Consider the following 22,431-nt stretch of genomic DNA (forward strand, 5'->3'; position numbering starts at 1 on the left):
TTCCCTGTACTTAGATGATGTCCTCGTCCTTCCGTTCTCCAGGTTAACGCACTGTGATATAATTATGGGATCATTTAACAATGGTTTCCTCAGCCGCTGGGTGGAGGTAAAACTTGGTAGATGTTCACTGTGAACGTCCACTGGGTAATGCAGAGGTATTTTTCAGCACTAGTATACTGCCCTGCAGCATAACTGAACCTGCAACAGGACGAGGTATAACCATCAGTGCCTAATGATACCGTTGAGATGGTAAGGAACCCCTCAGTTCCCCACCCCATTTGTAAGGCATATTTATGTTTTAATACATATATCAGAATATTGTAATAGTTCCGTCAGCGTTCTTAGATGTAAATTGCATTGTATCTCTCTCCAAACTATTCTTCTCTGTATTAATTCTCTATTTATGTTTGGATGATGCCAATAACCAGCTAATTCATTAAAGGTCTGATTCCCTGCTAGCCTTCTCCTATGTAGGATGTAGAAAAAGCTCAAAGGCCTTCTTGACCGTGTCATGCCTCCTCTTGGTGCAATTCCCGCCAACACGTTACCTTTATGGTCTGTTATTCAAAAATGGTTGAATAGCAGGCAACGTTGGGGTGCCTGGCTCGAAGAGATGTTTTCACATCTAAGTGCAGCGCAGTGCGGGTGCATTGAAGCTTGGGGTTCCTGTAGGGAGCCATTGGAGCTCATTTTCATTGAGGAGTAGCATAACGTAAATGCGTAAAATCCATGCATATAAATTGTATGCCCAATGTTTACGTTAGTCCACATTTTAATCAATTTGAATGGCGGAAAGAGGGCACAGAACAGAATATCTATTTCGACTGTCCCCATCCTTTCTGCTGCACAAATATAGCAGCATTTGTGCCAGCATTACATGTTCATGCTGACAGAAAATATGCGGTAGATTAGTAAGAAATCGGTCTATTGTAAATACGGCCTACCATGAATAAATTGCAGGCCGTATTTACTCATTTTGCACTGTGAAGTGCAAAAGGGAAGTGTAAAGGCAATTTAGCCAGCATTCTGCACATCCCCTTTGTATGTTGTAGCGCAAATGAAGGAAATTGCTCAGGGGGGACCTGTTTACAAATAAATGTAAATCCAACCTACCTCACCCCCCCAGCCCCCCGCCCCTTCCATTCCCCTGGCAATTTATGGCGTATGTGTTCAGCCTGCAGGGCACAGGGCTGAGTTCAGGAAGGCTTAACTATGAAAATGGTAATCATTTATTTACTTTATTTATTGGTTTCATTTATAAAGTGCACATACAACCCAGAGGCATTGAGGCGCTGTTGCACCTACAAATCAAATACAGAAGTGGGGAGCATAATTAGTCAGATAGTAGGGTAGAAGCAGAGGGGCAAGGTGAGTTACATGGGTCAAGTTGTAGGGGGCAAACCAGAGGATATGTGGGTAGATGTCTGGGGAAATGGGGTTGGGTTGCTTAAGTGGTAAGGGGTCGGTGGAATTTAGGCGAAGAGCTGTGTTTTTAGGGCTTTGCGGAAGACCCAGTAGGATTTCTCTGCCCTTAAGGAAGGGGGGAGGTCATTCCAAAGTTGACCGTGCAGTAGGGGAACCTAGATCCTCCTGCTCTGCATCTTCTCACTTTGGGCAGGAGAAGTCTGTCTGCATAGGGGATCCTGATAGTTCTGTTTGAGTGGGCTTTATTAATTTTTGGTGTGATGTAAGCGAGGCACTTGTGTGCAATGGAGACAGTTTTGAAATCGATCCGTTCCTCTATGGGTAGCCAATGAGCTTCCCTTCTGGCTGTGGAGATGTTTTCTCGTTTAGGGATGTTTAGTGCTGCTCTCAAGGCATTATTTTGAATTGTTGTAGTTTTCTGATATTACTGGTGGAAGTTCCTGTAAAGAGGACATTACAGTAGTCTGTCTTAGAACCAATGACAGCCCGGGCGATGGTGAGACAGTTGTTTTGAGTGAGGAATGGCCTGGCTGCATTAAGGACTTTGGTGGCATAAACTGGTGAGAATGCATTGGCACTTACTTGTCTGAATATGGTCAGAGAGGCGTTGAAGTAGACACAGAGAGTCTTTACTGTTGTAGAGACTGAAATTGCGCACTGGTCAATTTGAAAGGAGGAGTAGTGTGCACTGAGAGACTTGCAGGCGTGGGGTGAGCCGACAATGAGAATTTCAGTCTGGTCACTGTTTAGACAAAGGTGGTTGCTGCCATCCAAGCCTGGATGGTGTAGTAAATGTTGTTTAGAGTATTGGAATCCTCTAGGTAGTTGCCAGAGAGTTGGATTAGGATTTGGGTGTCATCTGCATAGTTGGAGTATGCTATGCCGAGGGAGTCTAAGATGCTGAAGAGGGGTCTAGTGAAGATGTTGTAAAGGGTAGGGGCGATGCAGGAGCATGGGGGACAGCGCAGGTTATGGGAGAAGGAGAGGCATTGGCTGTTTCTGAGAAGACTCTCAAAACTCTGCCTTCCAGAAAGGAGGCAATTCAGGCAAGGGCAAGAGGGGAGAAGTTGGCATGGATGGAGAGGTGTTGGCAGAGGATTTGGTGGTTGACCAGTTCGAAAGCTACAGATAGATCTAGGAGGAGGAGCAGGGTGCAGTTCCCTTTGTCCCTAATCTCATCAAGCTAGTTCTTGAGGTCTAGTAGAGGTTATTCCATTCGGTGGCCATGGAGGAAACCTTATTGGCACATCCCTAGAATATTATTATCCTCCAAGAATTGCTAAACCTGCAGATAGGCAGCCCAGTCTAGGGTTTTAAGAAGGAAGGGCATTGTAGTAATTGCCCGGTAGTTGGGTCTAGTGTAGTTTTCTTTAGCAGTGGGAGAACCCATGCTTCTTTAAAGCTATCTGGCATGGTGCTGCAGGGGAAAGGGACATTAATGAAGGCAGTAATGATGGGGGTAAGCACGTCAGCACAGTCTTGAATGAGGGAGGCAGGGCAAATATCACCTTTGCATTTGGAGGGTTTCAGGCCCTGGATTAGTTTAGAGACTTTGCTATCAGTGAGGTCTCTGAAGGCGAAGGGTGTGGTGGAAGGAGTGGGGAGGGGAGGAGTGGGTTTGGAGTTGGTGGTTGCTTGGTTGTTCCTGAATGTGGCTTGTAGAGAGAGAATGTTTTGGTTAAAGGTGTCGATTTTGCCTAACAGTGCATCTTGGAGTACCATGATGCGTCTTTGGTGATGATGGCGGGTGGTGAGATGGGAGATTCTAATTCCCTGTAGATGGTGAATCAGATCCATGCTTCGAAGACTGTTTGGAACTGCATTTTTCAACTGAAAATGTACCCTTGCACAGCTTCTACACCTATACTTACTCATTATCCATTAACAATCTAGTGCAAAGCACATACTTGGAAGAATATTAGTCAAACTACTATTTCTCTTAAAAATGGCATCAGCTATTGCCCTCCCTCCTACACAAGAGCCGCCACCACCACCAGCTGGAGGACCTACAGAACAGATAAAGCACAGTACTTCCAAAGACAATGAAGAGGACCAAGAAGATGAGGTAGAGCACGTGCCTATCTCTATCACCCAGAGAGAATCATGGGTGTGGCAGTACATTACCACTGTTGGGAGCATACCAAAGGCTTAAGATATCTAAGTGAAATGCACAAAGCGGGAATCCGGGGTCCCGCTGTAGGAAGAACAATCCTTTCCAAGATGGCCACCATGGAAAGAGAAGGCAGTGCTCCGTACAGAGCCCCTCTTCCCTTTCTATGGCAGCCTTCAAAATCCTATGAACATATTACCATGAGCACATTTCATTTTCCTTTTCAAACCCATCCTACTTTCGGATAACTTTACCACATAGCCGGTCCCAGGTGGACATGGCCACTTTAACACAATTTTTCATCTGCAACAGGGGATAACAGCCCGGCAGCCCAAGGTATCGTCCCAAGTGAAGTGTGTCTGTGTGCGCATTGGTGTCTGCGGGATTCAGTGCTATATAAATAAAATAAAATAATAATAAATAAATAAAAAAGTAATAAGGACTCTGAATCATTATCTTCCATTGCAGCCCCTGCAATGGGGGATAAAAGCCATTAGCAACCCTGGTTCCCAAAGCGGGAAGCCGTGGTGCTAAAAAATGTATTTGTCTTCCTACAGCGGGACACCTCTGGCGTCCCGCTGTCGGAAGGAAGGATTTTCCTTCCTAGAACGGGATGCCTGTGGTGTCCTGCTGTAGGAAGTACAATCCTTTTCCAAGATGGCCACCGTGGAAAGAGAAGGCGGGGCTCTTCTCTTTCTGTGGCAGCCTGCAGAACCCTATGACCATATTACTACAAGCATATTTTTTTTCCCTTTCAAATCTATCCTACTTTCGACTAACTTTATCACTCAGCCGGTCCCAGGTGGACATGGCCACTTTAACACAATTTTTCATCCCTCGCAGTCATGGCCAGTAGCCAGATTGACCGCGTCATGACTATATGCCATGACACGGACAATCTGGCTACTGACCACAACCACAGGCTATACCTCAGTCACCAAAGGTATATGATTACTTTTTGTACCTACATTATGACAGTTGTCAAAAAATAAAACGCAAACCCATGCTTTAATGTCCTTGCCAATGCTTCTTACACGAGTTTGCTTGAAATCCGCCCTTGTATTATTTTTTCAAAAGTGTCAAAATGTATGTACATACAATAGTCATAGAACTTAGTTCCCACTTGACAAAATCCATTTAGTCTTTACACAAACATTGAAGGTGGGGTCTATGATCTTTATTAAAACTTTTGTCCACATTCATCAAATGGCAACAAAGTTATAAGCCATCTAAAAATGTTGAGAACCCCTCTCTAATTTCGCCCCCTGTTGAGAAAATCCCAACAAACTTTAGAAAACCATTTATATCTAGATCCAAAATCGTTTTGCCAAATGTTACGCAGAATCGTCAAATGACACCACGTGTATATGCCTTCACAATATTTTGGGACCCCCCTCTAATTTTGCCCCCTCTTGACAGAACCCTGTAATGCAGAAATAGGGACGTCTGAAGTGTCAGCGGACACCACAGGACTGCCCCAGGACATCTCAAGTGTTTGTGGACTGTCGGGATGAAAATCCTTTTTTTTGGCTTCTTTTGGCCAGATCCCATGCCATCCTCATCCCCCCACCTCCCCAGAGATTGTTTGTTGAGTTTGACAAGTGCAATGTTGTTTTTTATTTTTTTTTTGCCACGCTGACCATGGTCTCCAATCCAATATGGCGGGCGTTTTGTGGAAACCAATGCATTTCACGTTTTCTCACCACCCAATCAGTGGCCGCGTCTCGATGTCCGCAGACCACGCAAAAGTCATTGAATATTTCTGGGCCAATCAGAGGCCAGTCAGCGGACTGAACACTGACATGGATCCATATACCAGACACAGATATCACTCACTTTGTTGCCTTATGTTTCGGTCATTTAAAAAAGACTACTGGACGGATTTACCCCAAATGAACAAAAGCACGCTTTCGGACCAAGACGCCGCTCCTGCTGAACATTTTGTGAAAATCCGTCCAGTGGTTTGGGCTGTAGGAGTTGGCAAAGTTTTTTTCCCATTATGTCTATGGGAAAAAAAAAACACTTTTGGGACCCCCCTACAACTTTTCTCCCCTTAACGAAACCTCACCAAACTTGGCAAATAACTTCAGAGTGGGCTAACTACATCTTTCACAAAGTTTGGTGAGGATTTGTCCACGAGGAGCAAAGTTATAAGCCACCCAAAAAGTGCTCTTCCTATGAGTTGAGCAACTTAACCATAACTAAAAGGCTGCTATCGCGGCCATGCAATATACAATCTTATTTCTAACCCTAATTTTTGCTTATTTTTCTGTTACTTATATAGTAGGTAAATAAAGATGTTGTTGTGTTTCATATGTTTATGCTACCCCGGTGATCAAATTGATTTTGAAACACATTTTCAATGCTAAAAAAAACGAGTCGACAGACCTCTATACTGGGTTTACCCTTATTACCAACCCACAACATAATAACAACAGGAGGAACAAGCATTTGCAAAGAGAATAGATTTTGTTTTGTAAATGAAGAATGGACATTTTTTCTGGAAAGCTTCCACAGGACATCTACTCTACATTTGCAAAGATTAGTCAATAATTAAAATTACAGTTTTGTCATTGAAGGCAATTTCCCATACACCCATGTCATAATGTCTGCTAGATTGTGAGGCTCACTGATTGTATTAGCTGAGCCATCTTTAAACAGACCAAATTGTTATCCTCAGTGAATCTCAGCTTACCGTGCAGACAAGGCAAACATTGACAAACATGGTCAATGCACCAAGAATTTGGCAATGCATTCTCCAGAAATGTTACAGGCCTCCTTTCCATACACACCAATCCCTGTTTAAATTAGACACTGGTGCTTTCTTGATGTCTATCGTGTTATAGTTTCATGAAGGATGAATTACCAAAGGCTGAGCAGGGTCGTCATTTAGTGGTCACCATGGGTTGAAATTGCAACCCCTGAGGTTGCCCTTGCTACCCTTGTAGTCCCCCTTGGTACCTCTAAAAAAGAAAAAAAGAAAGATTTTGTTTTAATGCAAGGTCCTGGACTGTGGCCAGCGCCATGTGGCTCTTTGTTTCTGGAGTGGCTGGATTTCTTTTTCTGGCCAATTAAAATTTTAAAATTTAAAAAAGAACAGGGGTTCCACAAGTCTAACACTTTCAGCAGTGACGCTAAATTAGAAAGAATGGGAATACCAAATCATTTGTCTTTCTAGAATTCTATACAATAATTTCTAGACTCGTTTAAGGTTTATTTGAGGCACACTTCAGATGGTGAGTCGCCGATTTAGTCTGTTCTTAAACCCCTCAACTCAGCCTTTCACCCTTCTGAGATCGATAAATGAGTACCAACACGGGGTGGGTCATATTATATGTATATTTGTTCTATATAAAGCGCTTAAGCGTAAGTGCTGTACACATCATTATCATTTGGCCATGGACGTCTGCTTGCATTCACAGTAATTTGGTAATATGGGCCTATACACACTGATCTTAACGATACATATGGCAATCCACTCTTGTATGAAATGCATATCACATTATAGTGATATTTTAACCATATTTTTTGTAGTGTGCTTAGAAACAATGCTATGTGATGCCACTTCCTGTTTTGTCAAGGGGTGAAAGGTTGTGTTCCATCACTTCCCGTGATATCACTTCGGGGTGGGGCCAAATGACATCACTTTCTGTAATGTCATCAGAGGTCAAGGGTCGTTTGATGTCACTTTCTCTACCCCTGGCATTTTGATGAAATTACGTCCCTGAGGCTGAGTGTAGAGAGTTGAGAAAATTGATATTGTTGTGAGAATAAACATGGACCACCTAACTTTGAAATATTTCAGAAACCGTACTATATATAAACACCAATGAGTTTAATTTTTAAAAAGCTTGGAATGTGAAGTGCACTGAAATTACTAAAAAAGATGCAAACCTCATCCCCCAGCACTACAGATGTTTTGCAAAACTGCATAGAAAGAATGACAACATGGGTACATAAAGGATTGTTTGGAAGGCCAAATATATGTTAAAAGCCTATGGGCGAGCTTTCAAGTGGAAATATTTTCTCTGGAAATATTTTTTACAAAATAAATGATCATATTTGAAATGTTCTTCTTAACTTTATTGCTCTATTTTAGAGTTACAAATTGTATTAAATTGTTTTTAAAAATGCAACTTGTCTGAGAAAAAATGTCAAGGTTCCATAGAAACATGATGAAATCCTTTCTTGTTTCCTGCAGTACTTGAGGCCTTTGGCTAACAGAAATAAATAATATTGTCATGACCCTCAAGATTAGAATTTACTGATGGCAAGTAGCTCTCGGCAATATCAAAATCTGCGTTCGTCAGTTTTCAGAACGCAGGTATGTCTAGTGGAGCACTGTTGGATATTTTAGACTGATGAGATGGCAGGGGCATATTAATTGGCAACAAAATATCTATACCCAGACTTCAAACCCTAGTCTTGATGCTGCCCCAGGCAATAGCTCTCTCAGGGCGGAGGGGATGTTAGGTAAAGTTGGTACCCATTTTCAGACGTGTTTGTTATGTTTCATAATGGGGCATAAATGCTCGAATGTACTTTTTAAACAACACCAATTGGCTGCTATGCAGTGATTAATTCACTTCCCATTGCTGATTGTTTCTATTCCATTGGGAGATACCTCTCCTTCAACAAAAAGAAATGCATTGACAGCGTACATGAAAATAGAAAGGAATGCATCGTGTTTGGAGTTTTGTCAATGCCAATCAAAAGTCAATATCACAAGCCATGGTCTCAGAGCGTTTTAAAATACTTCTATTTCAGAGCTTGGTAACAATTTCCCTTAATAAGTATTATAGCACAACTACACTTTGCTGCTGCAATTTGTTGTCATTCTCTGGTCAATTTAGCAAAGATAATGCGCTTCTTCCAACAGTTAGCAAAAACCAAATCCCTGACACCATTTTACTGCAGCGCCTGTCCTGCTATGCTTTCAAACTTACAAATCGTTTGTGGAATCGAAGACCTTTTCTCCTGTTTATTTCAGCTATTACTCTAATTGATTGTTCATATTTTTGGGAGGGTTTATGAATCGATGTTGCACTACATTGCAGTTTAACTTAACCAATATCATTGGCCGTGTGAACCGTGCATTATGCATGGCCATAACTACAACATTAAGGCAGTTCATTTGTTTTGAATCACTGCCTTCACCAAGTTTCATGTGTATGACGCAGCTTAACGCAAGAAGAAAATACAGAAACATTAAACATAATTCTTCAAAGGAGGTAGTATTCCAATTGAACCATTCAAACCTCAACAACAATGAACACATGTTGGTTTATGAGACACCATACACAACTCTACATAGAAACGTGATTCAGAAATGTCTCAACGACTTTTAACTTATTTTAATGCATTTAACCTTTACTTCTGCAATTGTTTTTATAATTTGCTGGTCTATCCGTATCGTTGAACTTTATAATACTAGTCAGATGTAGTATGATATCATTTTTGCTATGTAGAAATGTTTTTATTTCAGGGACAGTGATAGACACCAAGCAATTAGATCAGATCTGGTTTCACTTTTCCTGGCACTAAGGAATGGAGCAATGTCATGCTTGAAAAGGTTTACTGAACCTCCATGTGATCTATATGTGCACAAACCAACCAGTGTAAACTATGTCTGCTTTCATTGCTATACAGAATGTAATGTTTAAGCAATAGCACATTGCCAGGTGTGCATCAAATACACACCCGAGGTGGAACGTGCATTGTGTTAACCCATGCACAAACCTTCCTGAAATGCGAAAGCACTTAGAAAGTTCTGAACTGGTTATGTGTTTGTGTCTGACAATTGCTATTTTAATTAGAACGTGGTTGTTTCTTATTCTTCTTTTATGTTTCAGCAGTTTGCAAATTCTAATGGAGAGAGAGAAGCCGCCATGTACATCAATTGGAGATTACATTTTAAAATTAAGTTTGTCTTTTAAAGCATTTTAACAGCTTCATTTTAAATTGGGTGGACATCGGACTTGCTGCTTTCACGCCTCCATTTAACATGTCACCCCATTTTGAATCAGTGATGAGGCAGAGAATCACTATGGAGAGGAGACAAGATCTCCAGTACTTCTCTGCCTCATCGGTGCGCCTCAGTGTATACCTGCATGAGATTTTCATACAGATGTACTAGAAGGGATTCCTAGGTAAATCACCTCAGCTTTGAACCTAGTCGAAGCCGTGTGGATCACATAGAAACCCATTAATAAATGCAGATTACAGAGCATGTTTGCACGCATCATTTACTTTTTCAAGAGCCGGAAGGAAAGTTAAACAGTAAAAGCATATTTGCATCGCTTTTATTATTTCTCAGCTCCGCATTGTGAATCTTTAACATTGCATTCTGTGGGTTCAAAAGCAGGTTAGTGCTAGGATTGGTAGTCAGAGTATGACATTCTCTATAAATTACCCTGTTAGGTAAAACAAAATAAAATGGACTGTAAATGTGCACTAGGCTAATACTTGAGTACGCTAGTAAGTAATGCATGCAATGATGTCCTATGTGATGCAGTATTCAAACAGTCACCTGTATCACTTAAAAGGTTACATTAAAGCATACATTCCGGTTAGCATGGCCCTTTTGCAGAGGAAAACAGGTGATGTATATTTTCCATTAGTTAAATTCTCACTACAAAGCTTAGGACGCTCGAGAGCCCCACCAAGTTGGCGGTCTGGTGTTAGAGCGCTACAGAAGGCGGTTGTTTTACCGCTAAAACAAACAATTTTGCTTGGGCACTTTTCACCCGGAATGCTGCAAATGGCAAGCCCAAGCTGCGGGGAGCGGACCGGAATCCTTTCTGCTCACCCAGCTGCTCGGCATAACGAAAAAGCAGTATCAGCACACTGAGGGTCGTTACCAGCTCCACGAGGAATGGCGGCCCGATGGGGAAAGCGGAGAGAGTGCTCCAACACAAGACGATCCACAAGAAGAAGCCTGTCTGACGGGCCCCCTCAACACCGGACCAGAACGTGTGGTTGTGTGGATCCAAGAGATGACAATCAGCTGCAAGGGTTAGTAAAACAGACCCAGTCCCCCGCTCATTGACCTCCCGGCCAACCCAATGGCCTCTACATATTGGCCACACAGAGCGCAGCAGGCTCCTCTCAACACACCGCACACCCTAACCCTGGACCGCAGAATCAGCAGAAAGGGGCAGGCTCCCACGCCAGGGGAGGCAACAGAGGTGGCCCACCGCCCCACCCCTGCTACATCAACTGAACGCTGCATATGGCACCAAGCCATTTAACATTCAGAAGCCGCATGGGAAGGCCAGGCGGGTGCCGGTCACCATAACAAGCCACCAGTCCTCACAAAATGAGATACATAGACATAATTAGCAGTGGCAGATTGGAAGAAACATCAGGCCATTGATCTAAACGTACCGAGGGGAAGCGAAGAGCAATCAACAGGCATACAGCACATATCAATGGGCACAAAGGCACTAAGTTGCTAGAGGGGTGCCACCTACACCTTCTATACTGGAACATTGGCATCGAAGTGCCCACCACAAAGGCCACCACAGAGACTGGCCCCTACCCTGCACCATAATAACTGGCGGTTGGGACCCCGCACCACCACGACCTAGGTGAACCGACTGCTTGTGTAATCACAAACCCCAAATAAGGGAATAAACAAAGTTGTGCCCTTTTCCACTGGTTGTCTGCCTGCATGGGTTGGATATGACCCAGATACAACTAACACCACAGCTAACCTGCAACTCCACTGATCCAAGAAACCCTTCTCTGGTAAGCGGCCCATTCCGACATCAGGGCACGCCCAGGCAAAACTGGGAGATGGATACAACCATTTGTTGAAAGAAACGATCTGTACATCATACCTACCAATACTTGCATTATTCTCACAAATACCTGTTTGAAAGGAGGCAGACAAGACTCTAGAAGCAAGAGCAAAGGGAACCCGGCCTCCTAAATCAGAGTCAGACAAAAGCCCTGAGCTGTAACCACCTGCAGGGCATAGCGCTCCCCACTACCCAAGCACATGACTGCCACTGGGGTATAGCAATAAACCTAACGGATAACGACAGTGGCAGAGACAGTGTCCCCAACTCAACAGAACCACTGGTATGCAGATCTGCATGCCAGCACATCATAATGGATGTACAAAACCAAGTACAAGCACTTCTTACTAAAATGAGGGGGATCGGCCACAGTAACCAAGAGACAAATGTTACTGTACTGGAAATCAAGTGCGTTATCCAAGATATGCAGACTCAACTTAATGCCCAATCAGAGCGCACAACCGATAACGAGCAAAGAATAAGTGCACTAGATAACAGCGCAGTGGCTGCCCCAGATCCTGATGGCCTCATAAACGAAGTGCAGTGCCTCGGGGTGAAAGTAGAGGATCAGGAAAATCGATCACAGTGCAACAATCTTCAACTTGTCGGCCTCCCCAAACAAGTGGAGGGCTATGACTTATCACTATGCATATCACTTTTTCCGGGACCACTTACACATTCAAGATCCACAATCACATGTAATTGAATAATTCACAGGGCCCCTGTCCCAAGGACTGCGACTTGAGATCTGGAGATCGCCCACGGCCCAGTACAAAGCATCTATTAATCTTCCGTCATAAGGTCACCATACTCCGGGTCTACAGAGCTATGGGCACAATTCGAGTGGAAGGAACAGAAATCTGCATCTTCAACGATTACTCCACTGAAGTATCCCGACGAAGGAAGAGATTTGCCCCACTATTTGCGGCACTCCAATTTGTTTAAGTGGCAGGGCAATTAATATCTACCTACAAGCTCAAAACATATTTCATTTAATAGCTTGCATAACTAGTTTCAATACTACTCAACCAGCATTTCGACATTTCAAATGGTTTTTAGCCTCTTGTATCATAACCTTTATCTCACTGTTAACCATACGACTCTATGCCATTCGCACAGAGACACCATCATGTGGCCATCCATGTAGGTGTTGCACTCTGAGGGATGATGTGCATTTCCTGTTCCTCTTCACCTCTTGCTTCTATTGTATTCACCTTCCACACACTGTTCTCAATGCTTTGTCACTTATGAAAGCTGGCTGAACCATCCCAGGTATTTCTACCTGGGAGCCTGTCCATACTTTAGAGCAGTCGTGCACAACATGTGGCCCGTGGGCCGAATGCAGCCCTTCAGGACATTATTTTTGCCCTGTTCACTGGTGTACCCACCTCCGCCATGGCACCAATGAGAAGCATCCTCCACTCCTGATCGCGCCTCATCAAAGTCTTGCAGAAATGCACCCACACGCATCTAACCACATTGGTAGCCCAAAAAGCATGAAATACCTTGAAGACAAGCAGCATAATGTACAAAGCCATCACTTTTCACACTCCCTCTTACCAATCTAGCACGTTCATCATCTTCGGTGACCAATACTCCCAAGAAGCCAAGGCCTGGCAAGATAAGAGCTGCAAAAAACAAAATAAAAAAGCATGAAAAAGGCATTCTCAATGTCTGCACGCAGGCTGTGGAGCCTCTTACCTGTCAACATTAGACTTGCACCCAGCCTCATGCAATTCAAAAAGGTTTTTATGACCCTTCTTTGCATGGAGGCCATTCTTCACGCACCATAGACTTCCGGATTCTACCTACCAGCCAATTCTATGAAATAGTGACCGGTTGTATCATGTGCCCACTTACCTGTACTTCTATTAAAACATTGTTATATAGCACTCTGCTGCTTCTTTAAGCTAGATCTGCAAACAATAAATACCCAAAATAAATTAAAACATATCAAAATACTCTGCTCACCCTCATCCTCCCTCTGTTCCAATGGCCTTTCCATTCCTGCACAGTCTAAGGTCTTGTATTGCCCGTGGAGGGCACAAAATGACACCTTTCCGACTACCCTCAGCGCTGTTAAACCACTTCAATGGTTACTGGCCCAATATAAAAAATAATCACAAGATAACAAATGGCCAACTGGTAAGACGTACAAAATGAGGTATTCAGGTGGCTCAAATGCCTTGCACAAACTGCAGAACAGAAATGAGCAAGCCTTTCTCTTCATTGCAAAGTACTCCATCTGAGAATGAGAAACAAGGTTTTCTAATTACACATAATTGCATACTGGTGAACCTTTTAATTGCTCTTAGAGCTATTTAATAAGCCTTTGTTAGTCCTCTGTGATGGAATCCACAAATATTCATTGGTATTGAATATTTACGATTGGTCGACGCTCGAATATTCATCGGTGCCTGGAGATCCCACATTTTTCTCAGACCTGAACTACATTTTTTTGAATGTCCTGTAAGGCAGTGTAGACCCCTCCTGATGGCAGTGCATCATTATTAAAACACATAACACATCCCATAACCCCTCTGTGGCATATTCCTCCTGTCAGCCGCATTATTAGGAAGAGTGCAGATGGGTCAGTAAACATAAAAGAAGGACTAGCTTCTGCTATGCGTATACTATAGACATTGGGAGTGGGATGTGTTTAAAAAAAAGTTGCACTGTGCTGTTGGTGGCCTAGCCTCTCCCAACGTGGTTTTAAAAAAGAATAAAATAACCAAAATCACCAATTTGGGAATAATTCTGGGAGCCAATACACCCTGATCATCCCAAAATCCATGTGATTTGGGGTTCTGGAGACAAATATGCCAGTTTTACTAATCACCACTAGAAAGAGCTATCAAGCAATTTGTGTACAACAGATATCCAAAGGTCAGGAGTCAGTCTAAAGTAAAAAATAGCTTATATTGGGGTCCCCACTCCACCTGAAGGGCCTAAATGTCAAGTGGTAGCATATTTTTTTGCTCTCAACTGCTATCTCTCCTTCAATGAACTCAGCATGTCCTTTGTGTAAAAGGATGACAAACTATTAGCTACTCTACTTTCAAATGTTTAATATATGTTTTAGTATTCTAACAAAGCTAGCATACCTCAAATCAGTAGGATGGTGGGAAAGGGTCTCTCAATTGTGCCCAGAAAGCGCATGGCTCAATATTACAATTTTCAATACTTGTGGAATGTGATCCAACATCACCTTGCAATGTTTTATTACGTGGCCACACGCAACTCAGGGAGTTCCTTTTCCCCCAATGAATGTGGTGCACAACAAATCACTATGAATTTGATTCAGGTCCTATTTGGTAAGGCCTCTAACCCGTCTCAGACCAAATCCCAACAAAAACCTGGTGCCACAATGGACTAGGAACCAAGCCGGTGTCTAGTAAGAATATATATTTATTAATTTATTTTAAACCAAATTTTACAAACAGACTAACATCAGCCCCCAATGCTGTGACAACACAAGAACAAATATGTCTCCCATAATGGCAACAACACAGAGATAACACAGAGAAATGCAATCACAATTTACTGCAGCTTTTATTCAAATCACCCACCAATACAGAAAAAGAACAATTCAAGACACACAGGGATTGCTGATTTGGTTATAATACTTTTTCTCCCAGCAACCCCCACCCTCAAAACATCAATTAGGCTTGACCCCTCTGAATTGAAGGCCAGTGGTAGAGAGTGGGAACACAATGGGAAAACTGTTTTGGGATTCTGATCACAGATTCAATATCAGGGAAAGAAAAGCAATGGGAACATGTGTTTTGCCACACCTAAAAAGAACAAGAAGAACTTTGTGGTTTTTGTCAGAGCACAATTTAAACAAAGTGGAAATTTCTTTTTTTGTACCACATATGCAAAGGAAATACCAGGCTTCCTACTTCTGATTTTCAATGAAGGGGATCAATGGGGAATTTCGTTTTTGTACCATGCACACTCACGTGGAAACAGGGTTTGTGATTAATTCTTTTGTCAAATATTTATATCTATACCCGCTCAAAACACACTGGGAAATGCTTGTTGGTTTCAAACGTCAACAAAACACATCCTGTGATTTCTATAGGGGAATGTATTGATTTACTTTAATTAAATATGCTAAGGTTCTACACAGACAAACAGGACATTTTGCTAGCGGGAAATAACTTAATGCTTGAAAATTCACGGCCTACACAATCTATGGCTTTGGGGATAGTTTTACTTACAGGAGAGGCCTTGTAAAGGACATCAGGGAACAGCAGGGCACCTCTTGGACAGCAAGGGTATCAGTCAAGGATAGAATCGTCTGAATCCTCCAAGGTGTCCCAGTCAGCTTTTATGTCCCTTGGTTCCTGCCTCCAATGCAAGATAAGGAGCCTCTCTGCTTAGATTTTTCAAGCAAGAGTTCCGCAGCAGGTTGCCTCCTAGAATGAGTGAAAAAGCTGAGTTCTAATGCAAACTGCTCTACTTATAGGGCAAATGACATCATAAACTTGTCATGATTCCTGCAAAAGGGAAATGTTGGTTTTCTCTACCCACCGCCCACCTGTGTGCTAATAGGACAAGGAGATGAGGGGTGTGAGTTAGGACAGCTGTGGGAGGAGAAAGCTTCATCATCCCAAACTGACATGTGTGCTCAGCATTTTCAAAACTCTAAACATCTATCAACATGGCAAGTACCCTAATTTTTTTAAATCTTTACATCTATGAATACATTTTTAAGAACTACATTTTAAGGCAAATCAGATGATGCTAATCTTAAATCGACAAGCCCTTCCTATCCTATGCAGAGATACAGCTTTGCTTAATTTACTCAGGAGCCGTATCAGTGAAAAATAGGCCACTTCATAGTTCCCATGTTAATTATTTCATTCATCCTCTCACAAACTTTCAAATCTCTCGGAATCAAAGGAAGGCCCAAGTCAAATTTTCATTAATAACTTTAGTTATGTTTATCACACAAAAACCGTGTTAGCATGGTTCAAAGAGGGGTTACAGCCACCTTTAATAAAAGTCTTTAATGACCGTTGTGGCATATACGCTGCCCTTTTTATGCAATAGTATGTACTTTTCTATTAACTCGGCTCCAGCATTTTCCTTTGTTCTCTTTAGTTGCATTTACCCTTAAGCATGTGACCAACCAGAGGCTGGCTCATGTTTATGTTCGCCTCCCACTTGTAGACCTGTGATGGCCCTGATTGATGGTTGACAACCAGACCTCCAACCCCTGGCCCAGCAGAGGAAAGGTCTTTGAGGTTAAGTTTCATCTCAGGAGGAATGACCGGCTGCATGTAGTTCTGCAAGCAATGGCTTTTAAACTCACACAATGCATTTTACATGACATTACATAAGGCACCTAAACTTATATCCAGGTGTAATGTACTTGTTTAATCTCACAGTTGCAAAATACATGAATATCAATTCTGGATTGTCGATATGTATAGGGCAGTTATATGAGAAAACCATGTTCAAACTCTGAAAGTCTAGTGAGCACTTATCTTAGTATACTGTCATTTGGATGAGGAAAAAGGAAAGTTATTTTATTTCTTATAATTGCAATGTGCTTGGTTTCACTTTAGATGACTGGAGCACAATCTTGTATTACATTGAAGATAATGTATGCACTGCAGTCTCTTTAAGTAAAAGTGCAGCTCTCCATGGATTGAGTAAAACAGCATTGTCAGCCACACGTCTTTCTTTTCCTTTCTGAAATGCATTGCACACATCTTTGCACTTTTAGGATTCAAGCCCACTTTCTTTCCTTTGAGGTTTAGGCCTGTTTTTGGTTCAATAGGCCTCATGTCTGACATCACCATTTCTGTGCTGGCCTTATACTTCAATGGGATTTGTGAAATCACTCTGGCCTCTTTATTTCTGGAATTCACAGGCTATATTTCACCCCACAACCTTGTTGATACCTAATGGATCCTCCTTACAAAATGAACAGATTGTGTATGATCGAGACAGAGAGATGGAAAATGTGCCCTTATCTCCATATTTTCTCCAACATTGAATGAATGAGGAGCACTCTATCATAGTGATTCTATAGTACATCCTATGGCTATTTTTTCAAACAGTTTATGAGCACTGGACTATGATACATCAGTGAGCCACACTGTGTTGGATACACTTGCAACATTGCTGCTTAAACACCTTCCCATAATATTTGATAGTTTCCCACATTGGGGAGCCTCTTTAAATGCCACAATATTCCCAATTTTTCAATCTACAATGCAACTGGGTGACAAGGCATTGATCTGCCTTATTCTCAATGAGAATGCTACACATATTTTTCAGCACATACTGTGATTTATAGGCGGAGCTTGACCCTTAGAACTAGTCATTTAGGATCTGAATCCAAAGATTACGCCAACATCAACCTAGGGGAGATGGCCTATGCAAGTTTGTTTAATTTTGGAGACCCCACTCAAGGATTTGTTTGTTGATCTCCCGGACTAGGACAATGAAATGCCAGGAGTTTCCATGCAACAACACAAATACATTGCATTTCCTTCGTAACTGTTTTTTTAAATAATGTATTTTGCCATTAATGGATGAACAAATAACGAGCATGTTTAAGAAACAGCTCAGTGTTCTTTGAACTGATGCAAACTAAAAGTTTGCCCCACGTTGCCGCTTTCACACCACACTATTCCTGATAACATTGATATTTTTGATTTTGCGTATAGTCTGACATGTTATTGTTTGCTTCCTAACATATAGAGATGCATTGTAAATATTTAGAACATAGGATAACAAGCATTTATTAAAATATGGAGTTTATAGGGAAAAAAGCAGAAACCTTGTCCTGTCATAAAATGCAATCATTTTGCACCATTGTAAAATGTTTTTGTAAATCAGGTCCCTTGTTTGTTCCCCGAAAGCAAATATATGTGAATTGCATGTTTTGCACATATAACACTCGACTTTAAATTGACTCGTTTTGAACATATTCATTGGTTATCGAGTGTTGTATTTGGAGAAGTGCACATGCCTTTGTGGTAATAATTATAATTAGCACACATATTCAAATGTTCATGACTTGGTTAATAAAATCTTACAAATACCATTGTGGCCTCACAGGCATGCCCGGCCAAAGGTATTGTTGCCTTCCTACATGAGGGAGACCTTTGGGTCCCTCACGTGTTACGGCAGCACTATTGTACAGTAGGGGCTAGTGCTGGGTAGGTATGGACATCAGGCAGTACTACAAATAACGTTTTAGGATGGCAGGGGACAAATGAGGATGCAGGTTGTGCCATATACATTAATATATCTCATAGAAATAGAAAGTGTGTATGAAGTTGTCTGCATCATGTCTGTACACTGTTTTTACAGGTAGCACTTAGTGGATGTTGGAGTCCTAGTAAGTTGTTTAAGACACAACATATACATTGTATATATGCATGCAGAACACACAAATGCTTTAATAGGGCTTTTTTTTTGCATGAACATTTGGGTGGGGAAGGGCAATATGAATTTAGGGAAATAAACTATGGGAAAGGTAAATATAAAATCCAAGTATTCAGACACGGTTGAAGGACAATCATGTGTTCATGGTCTGAAATAAAAGGGGCAGTGGGGTGCGTACGACCATAATACATGGGTTAAGGGGGACTGCCGGCTCCTAATTCTTAAGTGGAGCATAGGGCTCTGCATGGATGGTTATGATTCACATGAGAGTAGAAAAATGAACAGTACTTGTCATCGAGATTTGCAATATCTGTTGTTATGCGATTCATGTTTTGCTGTGAACAAATGTCGCTGCCACGTCAAGTGATCCCTGGTTGATTTATTTATTTTTCCTCATCATCAATATGTCTGACTGCACCAGTCCTATCTCTCCATGGTGTGGTGCTAGAGTGAAACTGTGCTGTGCATGCAAAGGTTTATGTCTGTGCCTTAGTACTTTGTGACATATGATGATGTGGCAATGCTCAACTAAACTTTTGTCGCCTTTGTCTTCAGGATGTTCGATGTGAGGAGAGGATTCATCTTCTGTGGTGAGAAGCTATTGGAAATTTGCTCAATGCTAATTTCCAACAAAGGCTTTTGCAAGAAACCGTGTTTAAATATAGTTGGGTGCTTTGTTTTGATGTCTGGAAGCAATGAAAAAGAATGTATGCTATCTGTAGGAAATGTAGTGCTGTGAATTTTAACAATGCATTGTAGCTATCCAAGAATGTTAATGGGATGTCAGACTCCTATAGAAAGTGAATGCTAGTGAACAAGTTTATGATGGTGTTGCAGACTGCAGCAGGTATGTGTGGCTTAGCACTGATGTGAGACACAGAAGAGAATTCATACAAACCAAAGACAGGTAAAAGCATAGTACAGCTTGAATTGATTGAATAGAATAGCATGACAGTGCAGTGTAGTATGGAAGGGACTAACCATGAATGCTTTTAACATATCTAACATACTTAACTATAGCCCAACTAATCTTCTTAGTGATTAGAGTGGAGCAGCCTAGCCCATGGTGCAAACTGTTGGTGCAAACTCTACGTGCAGACTGTGGATGATGACTTAGAAAATAGAATGCACAAAATGCAGACCAACCCAGAATGTGTGGACGTGGAGCTCTGAACGCAATGAATTTGCAGAATCATTTTTCCTAAAGCAGCCATTGCTTAGAGCTTCCAGCGCAGGAAATAAGAATGGAAGTGTTTCAAATATCTTTCTGGGGCTACCAAGCACAATGCTGTATAAAGTTCACTGTGAAGAAGCAGAGGTTTATTTTTTAAATTACTGCGCTGGTTTAGGAGGGGAGGTTTGATTGATGCATGATGTCACGAAAGGAGGTGTGAAATTGCTGATGAAAAGATATGTTTTCTTTATGCAGATATAAGTAAAGGGTAGGGAAGTGAAAACATGGGTCAACGACTGAGGAGTCGAAGTGTCAGGGGGTGGCAAAGCGAGGTTGGATGAAAGAAGGAAGAAGAGGCGAGAAGGAGAAAATTGAAGGGGTGCTGTATGCTGGCCGTCTGTGTGCTACTTAGAGACTGCAACGGTTTCAGGGCAGGAAGGAGGGTGACGGATGCTGGATGCTGGCAGGCAGTGAGAAGTGAGATACAGCCTTCGCCCTGTCATGCAGACCAAGTGACATAGATCACTTGGTAAGCATTTAAGGGCCAAATAAAAAGAGATTCTTGCATGTTTTAGAGAATCGTACACTAATTAGCGAAAAGTCAAATTAGGCATGAAAGAGAAAAATCCCTTTCTTCTTCACTCAATGAGAACAAATTTATTTTTCTGTACGGAGATAGCCACTTGTAAAAAGGTAGTTTACCACACTCCGAAAGCAAGAGTTGTATCTGAAGGTTGATTATAAAAAAGAAACGTGTGGTTTGCCAAGTTTGCAAAAGGAGAGGCCTGTTTCACTGGGCACGCAGCAGTGTGAAAGAGGCCAGGGAATTGATACTGAAATAGCTGTGAATTTAAATACATTGCATTAAAAGGTTGTGAAAGCTGTGTTATCTACTAAGCTTGAATGTTTTTTCCCCAATGTTTTTCATGCAACTAATGAACGTGCATTTTGATATTGCTCTCTGTGCTTTTGTTACGGTTTGCAGAAAATGTATAAAGTCAATCATTGAATCACAAAAGCAGTGTATGTTTGGTTATTATGTGATCTGTTTATTCTTGTCATTTATGGAGTGTAAAACTTGCGGAGGGGCATTCGATACCGCCAGTGGTAAATTAGTGCAGCCAGCCCTATGCTAAGTCTGGCAATTGTAATTAGAGAGCACCCAAACAAAAGAAAATAAGAGGATGATAATTCCCCATGTTTGGATGCATGCTTTAGCCAACAAAGGATAGCCACATTATTGCATGTGCTTGTACGTTGCATAGCAACCTTTTGACGGTGACCAGAGATATATAAAAATAATTCCACACACCCACTGTAAGCAGTCCAGTTTATGGGCCTCATTACAACTCAGGCGTTAAGGGTTAACGCCACCGTTAACCCTTAACGCCTGATTCTGATTTTAACGCCTGCTTTTAGCAGGCGTTAAAATCCATGGCGCTAACCTGCCATGGTGCTAATTACGCCGCCGTAATTTACGGCGGCGTAATTAGCGCCTTCCCCACTCCCATTATGCCCTATGGGGCAAAAATGGGAATGGGGAAGGGAAAATGGGAAATGGGGATTTACCGCCCCACTCACCTTGGAATGGGGCGGTAAATCCGCCATCCACCATGGTGTAAACGGAGTTTACACCATGGTGGTAAAGTTGGTGCACTTAGCACCAAGGTTTTAATGAGGCCCAATGTCTGATTTGGAGGAAAAATAAATCTCCTGGCTTTGATGGCTTAGAGGATAGTACTGTGCTTGTTTACTTTGATTCCTACAGTATCTTTGCATCCTAAATGAGTTGCTGTGGGGCAAGGGGCCCCACTGATATGAAGATGTTGAAGCCCTTGTGAGTGTTCAATGCCAGGGTTCTCCTCATGTAAATTGTTTGTATGTTTTCACACAGACAGTTTCTTTCTGCAAATACCATGGAATTATGTCTTCTGCATCCCTCCCCCTCCAATGTTACCCCAGTTGTTTTGTGTATTGCAACCTGCGAACTACTTCACTTGCTGGAAATGCTGTACATCCTGTACCTTCAATACGTAAATGCATCAGACTAAAGATCATTGGCAGGATAAGGAACCTTTTTTTGTGCTCAGTAATTAAGGAAGTCACACTTAGGATTTCCCTCTTTTGTTCTGCACTAGAACACCCGTGGAAAAGCATACACAGAACAGTAGAAATGAGTACATTGGAGTGTTATACTTTATACTGTGGGGTTGGATATGCCAAGACTTGCCAACCATACATATATAAGACGAAGTTAGACACCTGCTTTTCTAGACAGAACGCTCATTTATTGGACTTTTCTGGATATCACTCTGTGTATGCAGTGTCACATTCAATATAATTTATTCCTACTCAGGCTTGTGGTTTTTGTTGGTAAACAGGACAGTAGTATGACTTCTAAAGCTTTACGTCCTCCATCTGTTCCATATGTTGGTGTTGTAAGCAGGTCAGTGTTCATTTATTTTATAATAAACTCTGGGCTTCTGCAAGATATAACCCATGATCAAATA

Source organism: Ambystoma mexicanum, chromosome 10, assembly GCF_040938575.1.
Source record: "Ambystoma mexicanum isolate Mex_15411 chromosome 10, UKY_AmexF1_1, whole genome shotgun sequence".
Taxonomy (NCBI): Eukaryota; Metazoa; Chordata; class Amphibia; order Caudata; family Ambystomatidae; genus Ambystoma; species Ambystoma mexicanum.